Genomic DNA, 20,005 nt, shown 5'->3' with positions numbered 1-20,005 from the left:
TGAAAAAAATGAAAAATTGCTGCTACATTTTTAAACCTCCTAAAATGCTAACAAAATAAAATAACATTTTACAAATGGTCCTGATGTAAAGCAGACATGAGGGAAATGTTATTTATTAATGGTTTGCTGTGGTATGACCATCTGGATTAAAGGGATAATTATTGAAATTTAGAAAATTGCTAATTTTTTAACATTTTTCTCAAATTTTTTATATTTTTTATAAATAAACACAAAACGTATTGACCCAAATTTACCATTATCATAAAGTATAATGTGTCATGAAAAAACAAACTCAAAATCACTGGGATTTGTTGAAGCGTTGCAGAGTTATTACCACATAAAGGGATACTGGTCAGATTTCAAAAATTTGGCTCCGTCCCTAAGGGGTTAAAAAAAATGTTTAACACAAAAACAAAAATCTGCTTCTGGACTGCCCATAGACTGTAAACTTCTGAGCATTCACCATACATTACTCTGCACTGACACTCTATAACATGTGTCACAGAAATGCTGTATAAGGGGGTTACACTAGTGTATTACTATATTACAGTGAGTCCTTCAACATACTATAATAATAATAATAATAATAATAATAATAATAATTTTATTTATATAGCGCCAACATATTCCGCAGCGCTTTACAACTTATAGAGGGGACTTGTACAGACAATAGACATTACAGCATAACAGAAATCACAGTTCAAAACAGATACCAGGAGGAATGAGGGCCCTGCTGCTCGCAAGCTTACAATCTATGAGGAAAAGGGGAGACACGAGAGGTGGATGGTAACAATTGCTTTCGTTGTTCGGACCAGCCATAGTGTAAGGCTCGGGTGTTCATGTAAAGCTGCATGAACCAGTTAACTGCCTAAGTATGTAGCAGTACAGACACAGAGTGCTATTAACTGCATAAAGTGTATGAGAACATGATGAGAGGAACCTGGTTATGTTTTTTTTTTTTTTTTTAATGGGCCACACAGGGATGGTTAGGTTAATGCATTGAGGCGGTAGGCCAGCCTGAACAAATGAGTTTTTAGGGCACTCTTAAAACTGTGGGGATTGGGGATTAATTGTATTAACCTAGGTAGTGCATTCCAAAGAATCGGCGCAGCACGTGTAAAGTCTTGGAGATGGGAGTGGGAGGTTCTGATTATTGACGATGCTAACCTGAGGTCATTAGGGCACGGGTAGGGAGGTAGACTGAGACCAGAGAGGAGATGTAGGGTGGTGCTGAGCCATGGAGTGCTTTGTGGATGAGGGTAGTAGTTTTGTACTGGATTCTGAAGTGGATGGGTAGCCAATGTAATGACTGGCACAAGGTAGAGGCATCGGTGTAACGGTTGGTGAGGAATATGATCCTGGCAGCAGCATTCAGGACAGATTGGAGCAGGGAGAGTTTGGTAAGAGGGAGGCCGATTAGTAGAGAGTTACAATAGTCCAGACGAGAATGAATAAGTGAGACAGTAAGAGTTTTTGCAGAGTCGAAAGTAAGAAAAGGGCGAATTCTAGAAATGTTTTTGAGATGCAGATAAGAAGAGCGAGCCAGTGATCGGATGTGGGGGGTGAATGAAAGCTCGGAATCAAGTATGAACCCAAGCAGCGGGCATGTTGCTTTGGAGTAATGGTGGAACCACACATGGAGATGGCAATGTCAGGCAAAGGTAGGTTAATAGAGGGAGAGAACACGAGGAGTTCAGTTTTTGACAGGTTCAGTTTCAGATAGAGGGAGGACATGATGTTAGAGACAGCGGTAAGACAATCACTGGTGTTTTCTAAAAAGGTCGGCGTGATAACAGGAGAAGAGGTGTATAATTGGGTGTCATCAGCATAGAGATGGTACTGGAAACCAAATCTACTGATTGTTTGTCCAATAGGGGCAGTATACAAATAGAAGAGGAGGGGGCCTAGGACTGATCCTTGAGGAACCCCAACAGTAAGGGGAAGGTGAGAGGAGGAACCAGCAAAACATACAGTGAAGGATCGGTCAGAGAGATAGGAGGAGAACCAAGAGAGAATGGTGTCCTTGAGGCCGATGGAGCGGAGCATAGTGAGGAGGAGCTGATGATACTATGCTTTTGCCACACATCCAAACTCCACCAGGTGTACTGCTCTCTCTGTAGCAGGGACAATGGCCGTTCACCAGATGTACTGCTCTTTATGTGTCGGGGACAATGGATATTCATAAGGTATGCAGTTCTCTATGCAGCACAGATATTTGCCACCCATCAGATCGATGTACTGCTCTCCATGCAGCAGGGATAGCAGACATCCAATAGATGCAATGGTCTCTATCTGGCAGAGACAGTGGCCATCCATTAGGTGTACTGCTCTCTATGTGGCAAGGAAAATGGCCATCTACCAGGTGTGCTCCTTTCTATGTGGAAGAGAAAATTGCTATCCACAGGTGTACTGCTATGTGCAAAGATAGTGGCCATCCACCAGGTGTACTGCTCTATATGTGGCAGGAACAATGGCGATTCATCTCATGTGCTGCTATATAGCAGAGATAGTGGTGTGAAGAGCGGAACAAAAATGGTTACCTCAATGAACCAAAAAGAATTTGTGATCAATATTGACCTGTCCATTCAAGGACATTTTAGCCATAGTGTGAAATCCTATTTTTTGTTTGTGAAACTGCCACTTAGGCGAAACTGTACTGTTTTGTTTGTTGTGAAACTATCACATAGCCGAAACTGTTTTCTTTTGTCTTCTCTTTTCTCTCTTTGTTTAAACAAGCAAAACTTGTATAACCACTGAAACTACCTGTACAACTATATAAAGAGGGGATAGCACCTTGAAGGCAGGCGTGCTTCATAGGCTTCCCAGTGATATACTATACGAGACGTGTCTTGTGTATTATTTCTGGTGATTCCCCACTTCCAAAGGCTGCTCCGACTGAGTGTGGTCCCGACATTTCCTGGCGCCTGAACAGGGACCCGAGGTCTGTGTACTCCTTCAAGAACACCGGCAGAATACGAACGAAAAGAGAATCTGGGATAATGGACGGCAGATGAATAAAAACCTGGCCAGGTAAGAGACACTGTTAGATCTCTTATATCTGCCCTGCACTGTCCGTAAGATTTTCTGTGTCGTGTCCTTTAGCGGGTAGTTCTAGTAGAGGAGGATACCTATAGCTCGGGTTCTTGAACTACTTAGGAATTGACCACCTCACGGAGTACGGCATTGAATGAGAGTGAATGTGAATAGAAGGTGTGTGGAAGTTGGGAATAGCCCTATAAGCCGCCCAGGGTGTTGAAACAGAAGAAGTGACTGTCCCACTGGGCAACGTGGTTGCGTCCTTTCGGGGAGACCTCCGCGCCTATGTTCAATCTCTGATCCTGTCTTTGACGAAAACCTGGTGACGGATAAGTGTATGATAGTATGAGCCCAGGACAGATAAATTAGCCTGGGACAAGATACGTTGTATTTTGATCCTCTGTCTGGTTGCATTTGTGTTGTTTGCTATAGGTGTAGGAATCAGGATTTTTCTTACATCAGCACGGTACGCAGAAGCCGTTAAACATCCTAGCTCCTTAGGAAGAAGGTAACGAGGTATTCTCATACCCAAACGCCACCTAGGGCAAGAAAAGAAAAAAGCTCAGGATAAGAAAATGGGGAATAAGCAAACAAAGTCGGAACCAGAAGAATTAGATATCTATACTATCATAAAGGAGAGAAGTGGTGAAGATGCCACTAAGGGGCTGAGAAAGATTTTTAGTAAGTTTGGAGTTACTAAGGCAGAAGCCTTTAGTAGGAAAAAATGGGAAGGAATTCAGGAAAGAAAAAAAGGCATAATCAGAGACAAGAAATGGATAGATCAGATCCAAGCGTTGATTGATGTCTCTAGGGTAGCAGAAAAAGAGGGATGGACATATAATCAACAGAATAAAAAGTGGTGTATTAGACCCGCAGGCTATGGAGAAAAACAAAATGTGGAATATAAGAACACCCCACCCCCATACCTTAACCCACATGCCCCATCTTTTCTCCAAACACCACCTCAAAGTTTAGCCGGACCAGGAGGATGGGTATGTCCGCACTGTGGACAACAAAATCCAGACTGGAGAAATGATTGCCTAGCCTGTGGTACACCTAGACATGGCGCTGTACTTGCCCCTGTTAGGGTAGTACCAAGACCCTTTAGGGAACCTGGTGCTGACGGAGTAATGGGAACTAGATATCACCAAACTCGACAATATTTCCCTTGGTCCCCCGCTGAAGGCATGTCTCTCTTGCATAACGCACCAGATCCCACCCAGTGTCCAGTTAGATTTGCACAATATATACAGCAAATTATGCAGACTCACGCTGGAGTTTGGGCAGATGGAGAAGAATTATGTAGAATGAAAATGACTCCTGGACTCTTCCAGGAGCTATTAGCAAATCTACAGGTACATAGGCCCCAGGCAGGAGATGGTGCCTTACAAACGATAGAATCAGGTACGCAATTTATAGATCACTTAATGATCTTCATGAGGGAAAAACAGAGGCAGAGAGGAACAACGGGAGTGGTGGCTCAGAAATCTGGACAATCAGTAGACGAATATTATCTAAGTGTAGAAAATAATTTCAGAGATGAAGGCATGGATCTAACCGCTTCAGGAATGATGAGGTTAGTTACAAAAACCTTTATAGATGGATTGTCTCCAAAAGTGAAGGAAAAGCTTAAGGCCGCAACCCCTGATTGGAGAACCTTGGAAGACCCACACCTGGCTAGACAGAAAGCTGTAGGGATAGAAATGGACTTAAGAGAAAATTCTAAGCCAGTAAGAATTGCACAGGCTAATACTGGCTCTGCTAATCAAAAGTTTACTTGTCATTACTGTAAGAAGCCAGGACATTTCCAAAGGGAATGTAGGAAGAGAAAAGCAGATATAGATTCAGGAACCTTTGTACCCAAAAATAGGATAAATAACCCAGCGCCTGATCAAACAGACAGCTCAGAATGACTGAAGGTTATGCAGGTCTCTCTTCCTTCTAGAAGACCAATAATACAAGTTGAGGTTGAGGGTAAAAATGTACCTTTTCTGATAGATACGGGAGCAACATCCTCCATTTAAAATCAAGACTTTTTACCATATCCTGACAATATATCCTCAAAGGTAACATATGCAGAAGGGTATGATGGTAAAATTCAGGCGTTGCCTTTTACAAAACCTTTAAATGTGAGCTTTGGCCCTAAAACCTTTGTATCCAAATTTTTATTTGCTAAAGGTGCACCTACCTGCTTGCTGGGTACTGATGTCTTAAGTAAAATGCACGCAAACATCCATTTTAGAGAAAATGGCACAGTTATGCTGACCATCCCTGAAGATGCAGAAACTCTGGAACAATATGTTAGAATACAGGCAATGGAGGATTTTCCCGAAATTTACACTCAACAAGCAAAAATTGACTTGTCTCGGGTTCCTGACAGCCTATGGGCAAAAGGAGACACTGATGTAGGATTCTTATCAGTAGCTCCTATACTGTTAGAAACTGCCCGGGAACCATTTTACCTCAGCTTAGGCAATACCCCAGCAAGAACTGGCGATTTCTCAACAAATTCAGGATTATGTGTTACAAGGTGTTTTGGTAGAAATCAGGTCACCCGCCAATACACCCTTATATCCTGTTAAAAAGAAAGTTTCCTCCAAAGAAACTATGGTTTCGCATGGTGCACGACCTACGGGAAATCAATAAGGTTTTGGCACCGGTCACCCCTGTGGTACCGAATCCTCATACCTTACTGTCTCAAATTCCCAGCACTGCTGCATATTTTACGGTAATTGACTTATCAAACGCATTTTTTTCTGTGCCACTACATAAGAACTGTTGGCATTTGTTTGCCTTTACATTCAAGGGTAAACAATTAGCATGGACAAGATTGCCACAAGGTATGGTACACTCACCAACTTTGTACTCTGAAGCAATGCAGACCGTGCTGAAAAATTTCACCCCAGAACCAGGAGTAGTCATTCTACAGTATGTAGATGATTTACTTATTTGTTGCCCTGATGAGCAGACGGCAGTTACCTCAACTGTTAATTTCTTAATTTTCCTAGCGCAAGAAGGCTGTAAAGTAAATAGACAGAAACTCCAGGCTTGTCAACAAACAGTCGTGTTCTTAGGTCACTGCATATCACAGGGCATCAGACACCTCACACCTCAACGTACGGAAGCCATACGTAACATGCTTGAACCCAGGAATCACAAACAGCTGCGTGCTTTCCTGGGTATTGTTTCACTCTGTAGACAGTGGATCATACATGCAAGTCAACTCATGCAGTCTTTATATGACTGTATTGCCAACACGCCATATTCACTCAGTGAAGAGGCTAAACAGTCATTTTCCTCTTTGAAAACAGCACTGGTATCAGCTCCGGCTCTGGGACTCCCAGACTACACTAAACCTTTTCAATTGATGGCAGCTGAGATATCCTCACATGCTACAGGGGTGCTCACACAAAAACATGGAAACAAACAGAGACCTGTGGCATACATATCAGCTCATCTGGACCCTGTAGCTAGAGCCGCACCTTCTTGTGTAAGAGTAGTAGCCGCAATTTCACTGTTATTAGATAAAGCTTCTGAGATTGTTCTTGATCACCCACTTCTAGTTCAGACCACTCATGATGTACATGGCATTCTTAACCAGGTCCAACCTAAACATATTTCAATGGCCAGACACCTCCGTCTCCAATGTTCCCTACTACTGCCGCCCAACATTTCCTTTGCCAGGGTTCAGACTCTTAATCTCGCGTCTTTGCTCCCTTTAGAGTCTGAGGGGGGTACCATACCTGAGGAAACTGCACTCTCCAACTCCTTTGACCCATCAGAGTCAATGCATGATTGTGTACAATTAATGGAACGAGAGACTCAGGGCTTACGTAATGTACGTGACAAGCCACTCTGTAATGCTACATTTGAACTTTTCATAGATGGCAGTAGATATGCAGATATGAATGGACAATTTCATACAGGTTATGCGGTAGTAACTCAGCATGAAGTGCTGAAAGCAGAACCTCTCCCTGCTAATCAGTCTGCACAAGAAGCAGAACTTACGGCATTAGTTGAAGCTCTAAAAATAGCCAAAGATCAGACAGCAAACATATACACTGATTCTAGATATGCACATGGCATTATTTTCGATTTTGGCGTAATATGGAGAGCCAGAGGTTATATGACTGCTTCAGGCCAACCTGTTAAACATGCCTCCCTCATTAGACAGATTCTGGAGGCAGCACAAGAAACTAAAGAAATAGCGGTGATAAAGGTAGCTGTGTTATGGTTCTCAATGGCAAGAGAACATAGCCCAGCAAACATAAGTACTAGCTCTTGGAAGGATGGAAACTAAACTGACCATGAACTAAACCTGCCGCACAACTAACAGTAGCCGGGTAGCGTTGCCTACGTTTTTTATCCCTAGACGCCCAGCGCCGGCCGGAGGACTAACTAATCCTGGCAGAGGAAAATATAGTCCTGGCTCACCTCTAGAGAAATTTCCCCGATAGGCAGACAGAGGCCCCCACATATATTGGCGGTGATTTTAGATGAAATGACAAACGTAGTATGAAAATAGGTTTAGCAAAATTGAGGTCCGCTTACTAGATAGCAGGAAGACAGAAAGGGCACTTTCATGGTCAGCTGAAAACCCTATCAAAATACCATCCTGAAATTACTTTAAGACTCTAGTATTAACTCATAACATCAGAGTGGCAATTTCAGATCACAAGAGCTTTCCAGACACAGAAACGAAACTACAGCTGTGAACTGGAACAAAATGCAAAAACAAACGAGGACTAAAGTCCAACTTAGCTGGGAGTTGTCTAGCAGCAGGAACATGCACAGAAAGGCTTCTGATTACAATGTTGACCGGCATGGAAGTGACAGAGGAGCAAGGTTAAATAGCGACTCCCACATCCTGTTGGAAACAGGTGAACAGAGGGGATGATGCACACCAGTTCAATTCCACCAGTGGCCACCGGGGGAGCCCAAAATCCAATTTCACAACAGTACCCCCCCCTCAAGGAGGGGGCACCGAACCCTCACCAGAACCACCAGGGCGATCAGGATGAGCCCTATGAAAGGCACGGACCAGATCGGAGGCATGAACATCAGAGGCAGTCACCCAAGAATTATCCTCCTGACCGTATCCCTTCCATTTGACCAGATACTGGAGTTTCCGTCTGGAAACACGGGAGTCCAAGATTTTTTCCACAACGTACTCCAACTCGCCCTCAACCAACACCGGAGCAGGAGGCTCAACGGAAGGCACAACCGGTACCTCATACCTGCGCAACAATGACCGATGAAAAACATTATGAATAGAAAAAGATGCAGGGAGGTCCAAACGGAAGGACACAGGGTTAAGAATCTCCAATATCTTGTACGGGCCGATGAACCGAGGCTTAAACTTAGGAGAAGAAACCCTCATAGGGACAAAACGAGAAGACAACCACACCAAGTCCCCAACACAAAGCCGAGGACCAACCCGACGCCGGCGGTTGGCAAAAAGCTGAGTCTTCTCCTGGGACAACTTCAAATTGTCCACTACCTGCCCCCAAATCTGATGCAACCTCTCCACCACAGCATCCACTCCAGGACAATCCGAAGATTCCACCTGACCAGAAGAAAATCGAGGATGAAACCCCGAATTACAGAAAAAAGGAGACACCAAGGTGGCAGAGCTGGCCCGATTATTGAGGGCAAACTCCGCTAAAGGCAAAAAAGCAACCCAATCATCCTGATCTGCAGACACAAAACACCTCAAATATGTCTCCAAGGTCTGATTCGTCCGCTCGGTCTGGCCATTAGTCTGAGGATGGAAAGCAGACGAGAAAGACAAATCTATGCCCATCCTAGCACAGAATGCTCGCCAAAATCTAGACACGAATTGGGTTCCTCTGTCAGAAACGATATTCTCCGGAATACCATGCAAACGGACCACATTTTGAAAAAACAGAGGAACCAACTCGGAAGAAGAAGGCAACTTAGGCAGGGGAACCAAATGGACCATCTTAGAGAAACGGTCACACACCACCCAGATGACAGACATCTTCTGAGAAACAGGAAGATCCGAAATAAAATCCATCGAGATGTGCGTCCAGGGCCTCTTCGGGATAGGCAAGGGCAACAACAATCCACTAGCCCGAGAACAACAAGGCTTGGCCCGAGCACAAACGTCACAAGACTGCACAAAGCCTCGCACATCTCGAGACAGGGAAGGCCACCAGAAGGACCTTGCCACCAAATCCCTGGTACCAAAGATTCCAGGATGACCTGTCAACGCAGAAGAATGAACCTCAGAAATGACTTTACTGGTCCAATCATCAGGAACAAACAGTCTACCAGGTGGGCAACGATCAGGTCTATCCGCCTGAAACTCCTGCAAGGCCCGCCGCAGGTCTGGAGAAACGGCAGACAATATCACTCCATCCTTAAGGATACCTGTAGGTTCAGAGTTACCAGGGGAGTCAGGCTCAAAACTCCTAGTAAGGGCATCCGCCTTAACATTCTTAGAACCCGGCAGGTAGGACACCACAAAATTAAACCGAGAGAAAAACAACGACCAGCGCGCCTGTCTAGGATTCAGGCGTCTGGCGGACTCAAGATAAATTAGATTTTTGTGGTCAGTCAATACCACCACCTGATGTCTAGCCCCCTCAAGCCAATGACGCCACTCCTCAAAAGCCCACTTCATGGCCAAAAGCTCCCGATTCCCAACATCATAATTCCGCTCGGCGGGCGAAAATTTACGCGAGAAAAAGGCACAAGGTCTCATCACGGAACAATCGGAACTTCTCTGCGACAAAACTGCCCCAGCTCCGATTTCAGAAGCGTCGACCTCAACCTGAAAAGGAAGAGCAACATCAGGCTGACGCAACACAGGGGCGGAAGAAAAGCGGCGCTTAAGCTCCCGAAAGGCCTCCACAGCAGCAGGGGACCAATCAGCAACATCAGCACCCTTCTTAGTCAAATCAGTCAATGGTTTAACAACATCAGAAAAACCAGCAATAAATCGACGATAAAAGTTAGCAAAGCCCAAAAATTTCTGAAGACTTTTAAGAGAAGAGGGTTGCGTCCAATCACAAATAGCCTGAACCTTGACAGGATCCATCTCGATGGAAGAGGGGGAAAAAATATATCCCAAAAAGGAAATCTTTTGAACCCCAAAAACGCACTTAGAACCCTTCACACACAAGGAATTAGACCGCAAAACCTGAAAAACCCTCCTGACCTGCTGGACATGAGAGTCCCAGTCATCCGAAAAAATCAAAATATCATCCAGATACACAATCATAAATTTATCCAAATAATCACGGAAAATGTCATGCATAAAGGACTGAAAGACTGAAGGGGCATTTGAAAGACCAAAAGGCATCACCAAATACTCAAAGTGGCCCTCGGGCGTATTAAATGCGGTCTTCCACTCATCCCCCTGCTTAATTCGCACCAAATTATACGCCCCACGGAGATCTATCTTAGAGAACCACTTGGCCCCCTTTATGCGAGCAAACAAATCAGTCAGCAGTGGCAACGGATATTGATATTTAACCGTGATTTTATTCAAAAGCCGATAATCAATACACGGTCTCAAAGAGCCATCTTTCTTAGCCACAAAGAAAAAACCGGCTCCTAAGGGAGATGACGAAGGACGAATATGTCCCTTTTCCAAGGACTCCTTTATATATTCTCGCATAGCAGCATGTTCAGGCACAGACAGATTAAATAAACGACCCTTAGGGTATTTACTACCCGGAATCAAATCTATGGCACAATCGCACTCCCGGTGCGGAGGTAATGAACCAAGCTTAGGTTCTTCAAAAACGTCACGATATTCAGTCAAGAATTCAGGAATCTCAGAGGGAATAGATGATGAAATGGAAACCACAGGTACGTCCCCATGCTTCCCCTTACATCCCCAGCTTAACACAGACATAGCTTTCCAGTCAAGGACTGGGTTATGAGATTGCAGCCATGGCAATCCAAGCACCAACACATCATGTAGGTTATACAGCACAAGAAAGCGAATAATCTCCTGATGATCCGGATTAATCCGCATAGTTACTTGTGTCCAGTATTGTGGTTTATTACTAGCCAATGGGGTGGAGTCAATCCCCTTCAGGGGTATAGGAGTTTCAAGAGGCTCCAAATCATACCCACAGCGTTTGGCAAAGGACCAATCCATAAGACTCAAAGCGGCGCCAGAGTCGACATAGGCATCCGCGGTAATAGATGATAAAGAACAAATCAGGGTCACAGATAGAATAAACTTAGACTGTAAAGTGCCAATTGAAACAGACTTATCAAGCTTCTTAGTACGCTTAGAGCATGCTGATATAACATGAGTTGAATCACCGCAATAGAAGCACAACCCATTTTTTCGTCTTAAATTCTGCCGTTCACTTCTGGACAGAATTCTATCACATTGCATATTCTCTGGCGTCTTCTCAGTAGACACCGCCAAATGGTGCACAGGTTTGCGCTCCCGCAGACGCCTATCGATCTGGATAGCCATTGTCATGGACTCATTCAGACCCGCAGGCACAGGGAACCCCACCATAACATCCTTAATGGCATCAGAGAGACCCTCTCTGAAATTCGCCGCCAGGGCGCACTCATTCCACTGAGTAAGCACAGCCCATTTACGGAATTTCTGGCAGTATATTTCAGCTTCGTCTTGCCCCTGAGATAGGGACATCAAGGCCTTTTCCGCCTGAAGCTCTAACTGAGGTTCCTCATAAAGCAACCCCAAGGCCAGAAAAAACGCATCCACATTGAGCAACGCAGGATCCCCTGGAGCCAATGCAAAAGCCCAATCCTGAGGGTCGCCCCGGAGCAAGGAAATCACAATCCTGACCTGCTGAGCAGGATCTCCAGCAGAGCGAGATTTCAGGGACAAAAACAACTTGCAATTATTTTTGAAATTTTGAAAGCAAGATCTATTCCCCGAGAAAAATTCAGGCAAAGGAATTCTAGGTTCAGATATAGGAACATGAACAACAAAATCTTGTAAATTTTGAACTTTTGTGGTGAGATTATTCAAACCTGCAGCTAAACTCTGAATATCCATTTTAAACAGGTGAACACAGAGCCATTCCAGGATTAGAAGGAGAGAGAGAGAGAGAAAGGCTGCAATATAGGCAGACTTGCAAGAGATTCAATTACAAGCACACTCAGAACTGAAGGGAAGGGGAAAAAAAAAAAAAAAAAAAATCTTCAGCAGACTTCTCTTTTCTCTCCTTTCTCTGTCAATTAATTTAACCCTTTTTGGCCGGTCAAACTGTTATGGTTCTCAATGGCAAGAGAACATAGCCCAGCAAACATAAGTACTAGCTCTTGGAAGGATGGAAACTAAACTGACCATGAACTAAACCTGCCGCACAACTAACAGTAGCCGGGTAGCGTTGCCTACGTTTTTTATCCCTAGACGCCCAGCGCCGGCCGGAGGACTAACTAATCCTGGCAGAGGAAAATATAGTCCTGGCTCACCTCTAGAGAAATTTCCCCGATAGGCAGACAGAGGCCCCCACATATATTGGCGGTGATTTTAGATGAAATGACAAACGTAGTATGAAAATAGGTTTAGCAAAATTGAGGTCCGCTTACTAGATAGCAGGAAGACAGAAAGGGCACTTTCATGGTCAGCTGAAAACCCTATCAAAATACCATCCTGAAATTACTTTAAGACTCTAGTATTAACTCATAACATCAGAGTGGCAATTTCAGATCACAAGAGCTTTCCAGACACAGAAACGAAACTACAGCTGTGAACTGGAACAAAATGCAAAAACAAACGAGGACTAAAGTCCAACTTAGCTGGGAGTTGTCTAGCAGCAGGAACATGCACAGAAAGGCTTCTGATTACAATGTTGACCGGCATGGAAGTGACAGAGGAGCAAGGTTAAATAGCGACTCCCACATCCTGATGGAAACAGGTGAACAGAGGGGATGATGCACACCAGTTCAATTCCACCAGTGGCCACCGGGGGAGCCCAAAATCCAATTTCACAACATAGCTGCACATGTGAGACTCGACACCGAGGAAGCCAGGGGTAACGATAAAGCCGACAAAGCAGCAAAACAGGCAGCACGTAAACCCTTACATCATGCCCACACACTAGATAGCTCTGAAGATGATGAGGAGAGATTGAAGGAAGCTCAGAAACAGGTAGACGACGAAGAAAGAGGGCAGTGGCAGAAAAAAGGGGCAGAAGATCAGCAAGGATTATGGAAAAAAGGAACTTTGTTGTGTTTACCCAGAGCCTGGTACCCCGCAGTGGCGAGTGACCTCCACCTACCTACGCATGTATCGGCAAACGGTATGACGCTCAAGGTAAAAGAAAGGTGGTTGGCTCCAGGCTTTGGTAATTTCGCTCGGAACATGTGTGCTGCATGCGCTATATGCCTGGCACACAATCCAGGTCAGACCATTAAAACCCCAACCAAGCATCATGTAAGACCACTGTATCCCTTTCAAAGACTCCAGATCGACTACATCCAGCTTCCTAGGTACAATGGATACGAATATGTGCTTGTGTGTGTGGACATGTTCTCAGGGTGGCCAGAGGCTTATCCAGTTCGTAAAGCCTCAGCAAAAACTACTGCCATTAAAATAGCACATGAACTGATACCCCGTTACGGCATGCCTGAGGTGATCGAGTCAGATAGGGGTACCCATTTTACTGGAGAAATATTCCAGAATGTTATGAAAATGTTGGGAGTAGAAAACCAGTTTCACACTCCGTATCACCCACAGAGTTCAGGTAAAGTGGAAAGATTAAATGGAACAATAAAATTAAAAATCCAGAAGGCCATGGCAGAAACAGGAAAGCCTTGGACCGAGTGTCTACCACTTGCCCTGTATTCCATCCGAAACGCCCCAAGGGGGAAGGCTAAGCTGTCACCACATGAGATTCTTTTTGGTAGAGCAGCAAATTTGGGTTGTTATTTTCCACAACAACTGATGTTGAATACTGAGACTTTAACTGCTTATGTACAAGAATTACAAAAACGTTTAACTAAAGTGCATTCGCAAGTTTTTGCTTCCCTTCCAGATCCAGAAAATCTCGAAGGAGGCCACAAGTTGGAACCTGGTGATCAAATCTACGTGAAAAGACACACCAGAAAGACTCTGGAACCGAGATTTAACGGACCTTTCCAAGTCCTGTTAACAACTCCAACAGCAGTCAAGCTTGAAGGAAAGGCATCATGGATACATGCAAGCCATTGCAAAAAAGCAGTATAAGACTCATGATATTGATGTTAATAATGTTAACCTCAACAGAGGCATGGGAAAGATGAATTCTCTAGCCCCTTTGAACAATAGATTCGTACAACATCATAGAAAATTAGTGCATGATTTGTTAAATAATACGCAACCCCTGGCAGATTGTTGGATCTGTACCCATTCACCAGTATCAGCCACAAGTATACCTTTTCTAGACCAAAATAAGGATAGCTGGTGGTCAGATACCTTTTCTTTTCTTAACCCGGCCAATTGGTTCAGGGGGATCGGTGGGTGGGTTACCGGGATTATGCAAAGCCTAATACATACAGTTATAGTTATTGTAATTATATATGTATTATTCAAGGTTGTATTCAAGGGTATCTCGGTATGCACAAATAAATTTTGTGTAATGGATGCGAGAATATAAAGTTTTTTTTTTTGTTTTTTTTTATCACAAAAAGAATGACTAAAATAATCGTCTATATGACAAGGTTTTGAATGGAATATGTCAAAGGGGGGATTGTGAAGAGCGGAACAAAAATGGTTACCTCAATGAACCAAAAAGAATTTGTGATCAATATTGACCTGTCCATTCAAGGACATTTTAGCCATAGTGTGAAATCCTATTTTTTGTTTGTGAAACTGCCACTTAGGCGAAACTGTACTGTTTTGTTTGTTGTGAAACTATCACATAGCCGAAACTGTTTTCTTTTGTCTTCTCTTTTCTCTCTTTGTTTAAACAAGCAAAACTTGTATAACCACTGAAACTACCTGTACAACTATATAAAGAGGGGATAGCACCTTGAAGGCAGGCGTGCTTCATAGGCTTCCCAGTGATATACTATACGAGACGTGTCTTGTGTATTATTTCTGGTGATTCCCCACTTCCAAAGGCTGCTCCGACTGAGTGTGGTCCCGACAGTGGGAATTAACTGAGTGTATGGCTAGCTATGTGGCAAAGACAGTGGCCATCTACCAGGTGTGCTGATTTCTATGTGGCAGGTAAAGTGGCCATCCAGCATATGTACTACTCTCTATATGGCAGGTACAGTGGGGATCTACCAGATGTACTGATCACTATGTGAAAGGTATAAGGGGCATCCACCAGGTGTACTGATCTCTTAAGCGGCGGGGATAGTGGCCATCAACCAGATGTACTGCTATGTGGTAGAGGCTGTGGGCATCCACCAAGTCTACTGCTAGCTATCTGGCAAGGACAGTGGTCATCTACCAGGCGTGCTGTTCTCTATGTGGTAGGCACAGTGACCATCCAGCAGGTGTCCTGCTCTCCATATGGCAGGTGCAGTGGTCATCCAACAGATGTATTGCTCTCTAAGCGACAGAGTGTGGCCATTCACCAGATGTACGGCTTTGTGGCAGTGATAGTAGGTATGCACCAAGTGCACTGCTAGCTAGTTGCGGGGACAGTGGCTATCTACCAGATGTGCTGCTCTCTATGCTCCAGAAAAATCAGAGAAGGGAAAAAATTGTAGTAAGCCCACAATAGTTATAATTGTAAAAAAATGAAGATGAAGGCAGTATGCCAAAATGAACACATTGGGGCTGGCATCATTCCAGCAGGAAAGGACTACTATTTGACTCGGTTGACTATTTGACATCCACCAGATGTGCCACTCTCTATGAGGCAGTCACAGTGGTCATCCACCAGATGTGCCACTCTCTATGAGGCAGTCACAGTGGTCATCCACCAGATGTGCCACTCTCTATGAGGCAGCCACAGTGGTCATCCACCAGATGTGCCACTCTCTATGAGGCAGTCACAGTGGTCATCCACCAGATGTGCCGCTCTCTACGAGGCAGTCACAGTGGTCATCTGTCAGATGTGCCGCTCTCTATGAGGCAGTCACAGTGGTCATCCACCAGATGTACCGCTCTCTATGAGGCAGTCACAGTGGTCATCCACAGATGTGCCACTCTCTATGAGGCAGTCACAGTGGTCATCCACCAGATGTGCCACTCTCTATGAGGCAGTCACAGTGGTCATCCACCAGATGTGCCGCTATGAGGCAGTCACAGTGGTCATCCACCAGATGTGCCGCTCTCTACGAGGCAGTCACAGTGGTCATCCGTCAGATGTGCCGCTCTCTATGAGGCAGTCACAGTGGTCATCCACCAGATGTACCGCTCTCTATGAGGCAGTCACAGTGGTCATCCACAGATGTGCCACTCTCTATGAGGCAGTCACAGTGGTCATCCACCAGATGTGCCACTCTCTATGAGGCAGTCACAGTGGTCATCCACCAGATGTGCCGCTATGAGGCAGTCACAGTGGTCATCCACCAGATGTGCCGCTCTCTACGAGGCAGTCACAGTGGTCATCCGTCAGATGTGCCGCTCTCTATGAGGCAGTCACAGTGGTCATCCACCAGATGTACCGCTCTCTATGAGGCAGTCACAGTGGTCATCCACAGATGTGCCACTCTCTATGAGGCAGTCACAGTGGTCATCCACCAGATGTGCCACTCTCTATGAGGCAGTCACAGTGGTCATCCACCAGATGTGCCGCTATGAGGCAGTCACAGTGGTCATCCACCAGATGTGCCGCTCTCTACGAGGCAGTCACAGTGGTCATCCGTCAGATGTGCCGCTCTCTATGAGGCAGTCACAGTGGTCATCCACCAGATGTACCGCTCTCTATGAGGCAGTCACAGTGGTCATCCACAGATGTGCCACTCTCTATGAGGCAGTCACAGTGGTCATCCACCAGATGTGCCACTCTCTATGAGGCAGTCACAGTGGTCATCCACCAGATGTGCCGCTATGAGGCAGTCACAGTGGTCATCCACCAGATGTGCCGCTCTCTACGAGGCAGTCACAGTGGTCATCCGTCAGATGTGCCGCTCTCTATGAGGCAGTCACAGTGGTCATCCACCAGATGTACCGCTCTCTATGAGGCAGTCACAGTGGTCATCCACAGATGTGCCACTCTCTATGAGGCAGTCACAGTGGTCATCCACCAGATGTGCCGCTATGAGGCAGTCACAGTGGTCATCCACCAGATGTGCCGCTATGAGGCAGTCACAGTGGTCATCCACCAGATGTGCCGCTATGAGGCAGTCACAGTGGTCATCCACCAGATGTGCCGCTCTCTATGAGGCAGCCACAGTGGTCATCCACCAGATGAGCTGCTCTCTATGTGACAAGGACACTATCACCACTACAGCATCGAACAATTAGTTTTCATTAAACCCAGCACGTGGCTGCTCTTTCACTGCACAGCTGGCCCGAGACATCACAATACACCTGACGTGCCGCCGCTCACCTCGGCCATGCCCGCACACTACAACTTACTAAATACAGCTTTATTTCAGCAACAGATGAACATACACTCACACTGAGGTTGACGGGAACGACATGGAAGATATCAGCTCCTGCTACTTTAAGGACCTTTCATTACGTCATGACCATGTGATTGTCACGTGTGTGGGAGGAGCTAGCCTTTAGGATGGCTAGGAATTGTAGTTGCTAGGGAGCAGAGCATTCTGTGAGAACGAAGAACATTGCGCATGCGTGGTGTGGCTACATACAATACACCGTCCGTTACAGACATTCTAAGAAGCAGAGGAAACGAAGTACACTGCTTATGTAACGAAGCATCTCGGGCACAAGTGCTTCTGCCCTCTAGCAACTACAACTCCGCGGCAATTCTGCAACTCCCTGCGGCGGGAAATACGTATGTGGAATTGGCATGCGTTTTCCCACTAACCTCTAGCGTTTTCCAAGCGATCTGTAGCATCGCTTGGAAAACTGATTGACAGGTTGGTCACACTTGTCAAACATAGTGTTTGACAAGTGTGACCAACTTTTTACTATTGATGCTGCCTAATGATCTAATGTTAAAAATAATAATTAAAAAAAAATTTGTGATAGTCTCACCTTCTGGCGTCCCTCGCAGCGTTCCCACTCCTCGCGATGCTCCCGGCAGCTTCCGTTCCCAGTAATGCCTCGCGACAAGCGAGACCGCTACATCATCACAGGTCATTGCCGCAAGGCATTACTGGGAACGGGAGCATCACGAGGAGCGGGAACGCTGCGGGGGCCGCCGGAAGGGGGGAATATCACGATTTATTATTTTAATTCTTTTTTTAACAATTACCGTATATGGTTCCCAGGGCCTGGAGGAGAGTCTCCTCTCCTCCACCCTGGGTACCATCTGCACATGATCCGCTTACTTCCCACATGGTGGGCATAGCCCCATGCGGCAAGTAAGTGGATCAATGCATTCCTATGTGTGCTTATTCCCCCCGATTCCGCACAAAGAATGAACATGCTGCTTTTTTTTCCGGAATGCGATTCCGCCGCAGAAAAAAACACAGCATGTGCACAAAAATTTTTGAATGCATTAAAAATGATGGGATGCTTATGTAAGCGTTTTTTCGGCAGAAAACGTCCGAATAAAACACTAAAAAAATGCTAAAAGTCCTGAATGTGTGCTCATAGCCTTAAGGTACCTTCACACGAAGCGACGCTGCAGCGATAGCGACAACGATGCCGATCGCTGCAGCGTCGCTGTTTGGTCGCTGGAGAGCTGTCACACAGACCGCTCTCCAGCGACCAACTATGCCGAGGTCCCCTGGTAACCAGGGTAAACATCGGGTTGCTAAGCGCAGGGCCGCGCTTAGTAACCCGATGTTTACCCTGGTTACCAGCGTAAAAGTAAAAATAACAAACAGCACATACTCACCTGCGCGTCCCCCGGCGTCCGCCTCCTGTACTGTGTGAGCGCCGGCCCTAACAGCAGAGCGGTGATGTCACCGCTGTGCTTTTACTTTCACTTTAGGGCCGGCGCTCAGTCAGAGCAGGAAGCGGACGGCAGGGGACGCGCAGGTGAGTATGTACTGTTTGTTTTTTTTACTTTTACGCTGGTAACCAGGGTAAACATCGGGTTACTAAGCGCGGCCCTGCGCTTAGTAACCCGATATTTACCCTGGTTACCAGCGTAAAACATCGCTGGTATCGTTGCTTTTGGTGTCAAACCTGACGATACACGGCGATCTGACGACCAAATAAAGTTCTGATTTTTATGCAACGACCAGCGATATCACAGCAGGATCCAGATCGCTGCTGCGTGTCAAACTAAACGATATCGCTATCCAGGACGCTGCAACGTCACGGATCGTTGTCGTTCTCGTTGTAAAGTCGTTTCGTGTGAAGGTACCTTTAATCTTTTTTCTATTTGTTTTTTTGTTTGGCTTTGTTGTCTTGTCCATGAGATGAAAGCCGGGGTATTGACGCAGTACTCAGAAGACAAAAAGCAGGACTAAAGGTACCTTCACACTAAGCGACTTTACAACGATAACGACAGCGATCCGTGACGTTGCAGCGTCCTGGATAGCGATATCGTTGTGTTTGACAGGCAGCAGCGATCAGGATCCTGCTGTGACATCGTTGCTGAAAGTCCAGAACTTTATTTCGTCGCTGGATCTCCCGCTGACATCGCTGAATCGGTGTGTGTGACACCGATCCAGCGATGTCTTCACTGGTAACCAGGGTAAACATCGGGTTACTAAGCGCAGGGCCGCGCTTAGTAACCCGATGTTTACCCTGGTTACCATTGTAAAAGTTTAAAAAAAAACACATACTCACATTCCGGTGCCCGGCGTCCGCTTCCCTGCACTCCTCCTGCATCCTGTGTAAGTGCCGGCCGTAAAGCAGAGCGGTGACGTCACCGATCTGCTCTGTGGGAGATGCCGGAGATGTTCGGCGCTGACACAGGATGCAGGAAGAGTGCAGGGAAGCGGACGCCGGGCACCGGAATGTGAGTATGTGGTT

At 45.7% G+C, this 20,005-nt stretch overlaps 1 protein-coding gene across 3 annotated transcripts in view; it reads right to left on the bottom strand.

The window, feature by feature from the left end:
- The window catches only part of TFB1M (transcription factor B1, mitochondrial), a 205,884-nt gene extending 188,207 nt beyond the window's left edge, over positions 1-17,677 (bottom strand). For 2 of the 3 annotated variants that reach the window (XM_077289058.1, XM_077289062.1), the window contains exon 1: positions 17,567-17,677. The gene's annotated coding sequence lies outside the window, so the exon portion shown is untranslated. Of the gene's footprint in view, positions 1-17,524 lie in introns of all 3 variants that reach the window. The other variant, XM_077289059.1, reaches the window with a different exon arrangement.
- Between the last annotated feature and the right edge of the window lie 2,328 nt (positions 17,678-20,005).

The sequence above is a fragment of the Ranitomeya variabilis genome, chromosome 2 (assembly GCF_051348905.1).
Source record: "Ranitomeya variabilis isolate aRanVar5 chromosome 2, aRanVar5.hap1, whole genome shotgun sequence".
Taxonomy (NCBI): Eukaryota; Metazoa; Chordata; class Amphibia; order Anura; family Dendrobatidae; genus Ranitomeya; species Ranitomeya variabilis.
This window is presented reverse-complemented; position numbering and strand designations above follow the sequence as displayed.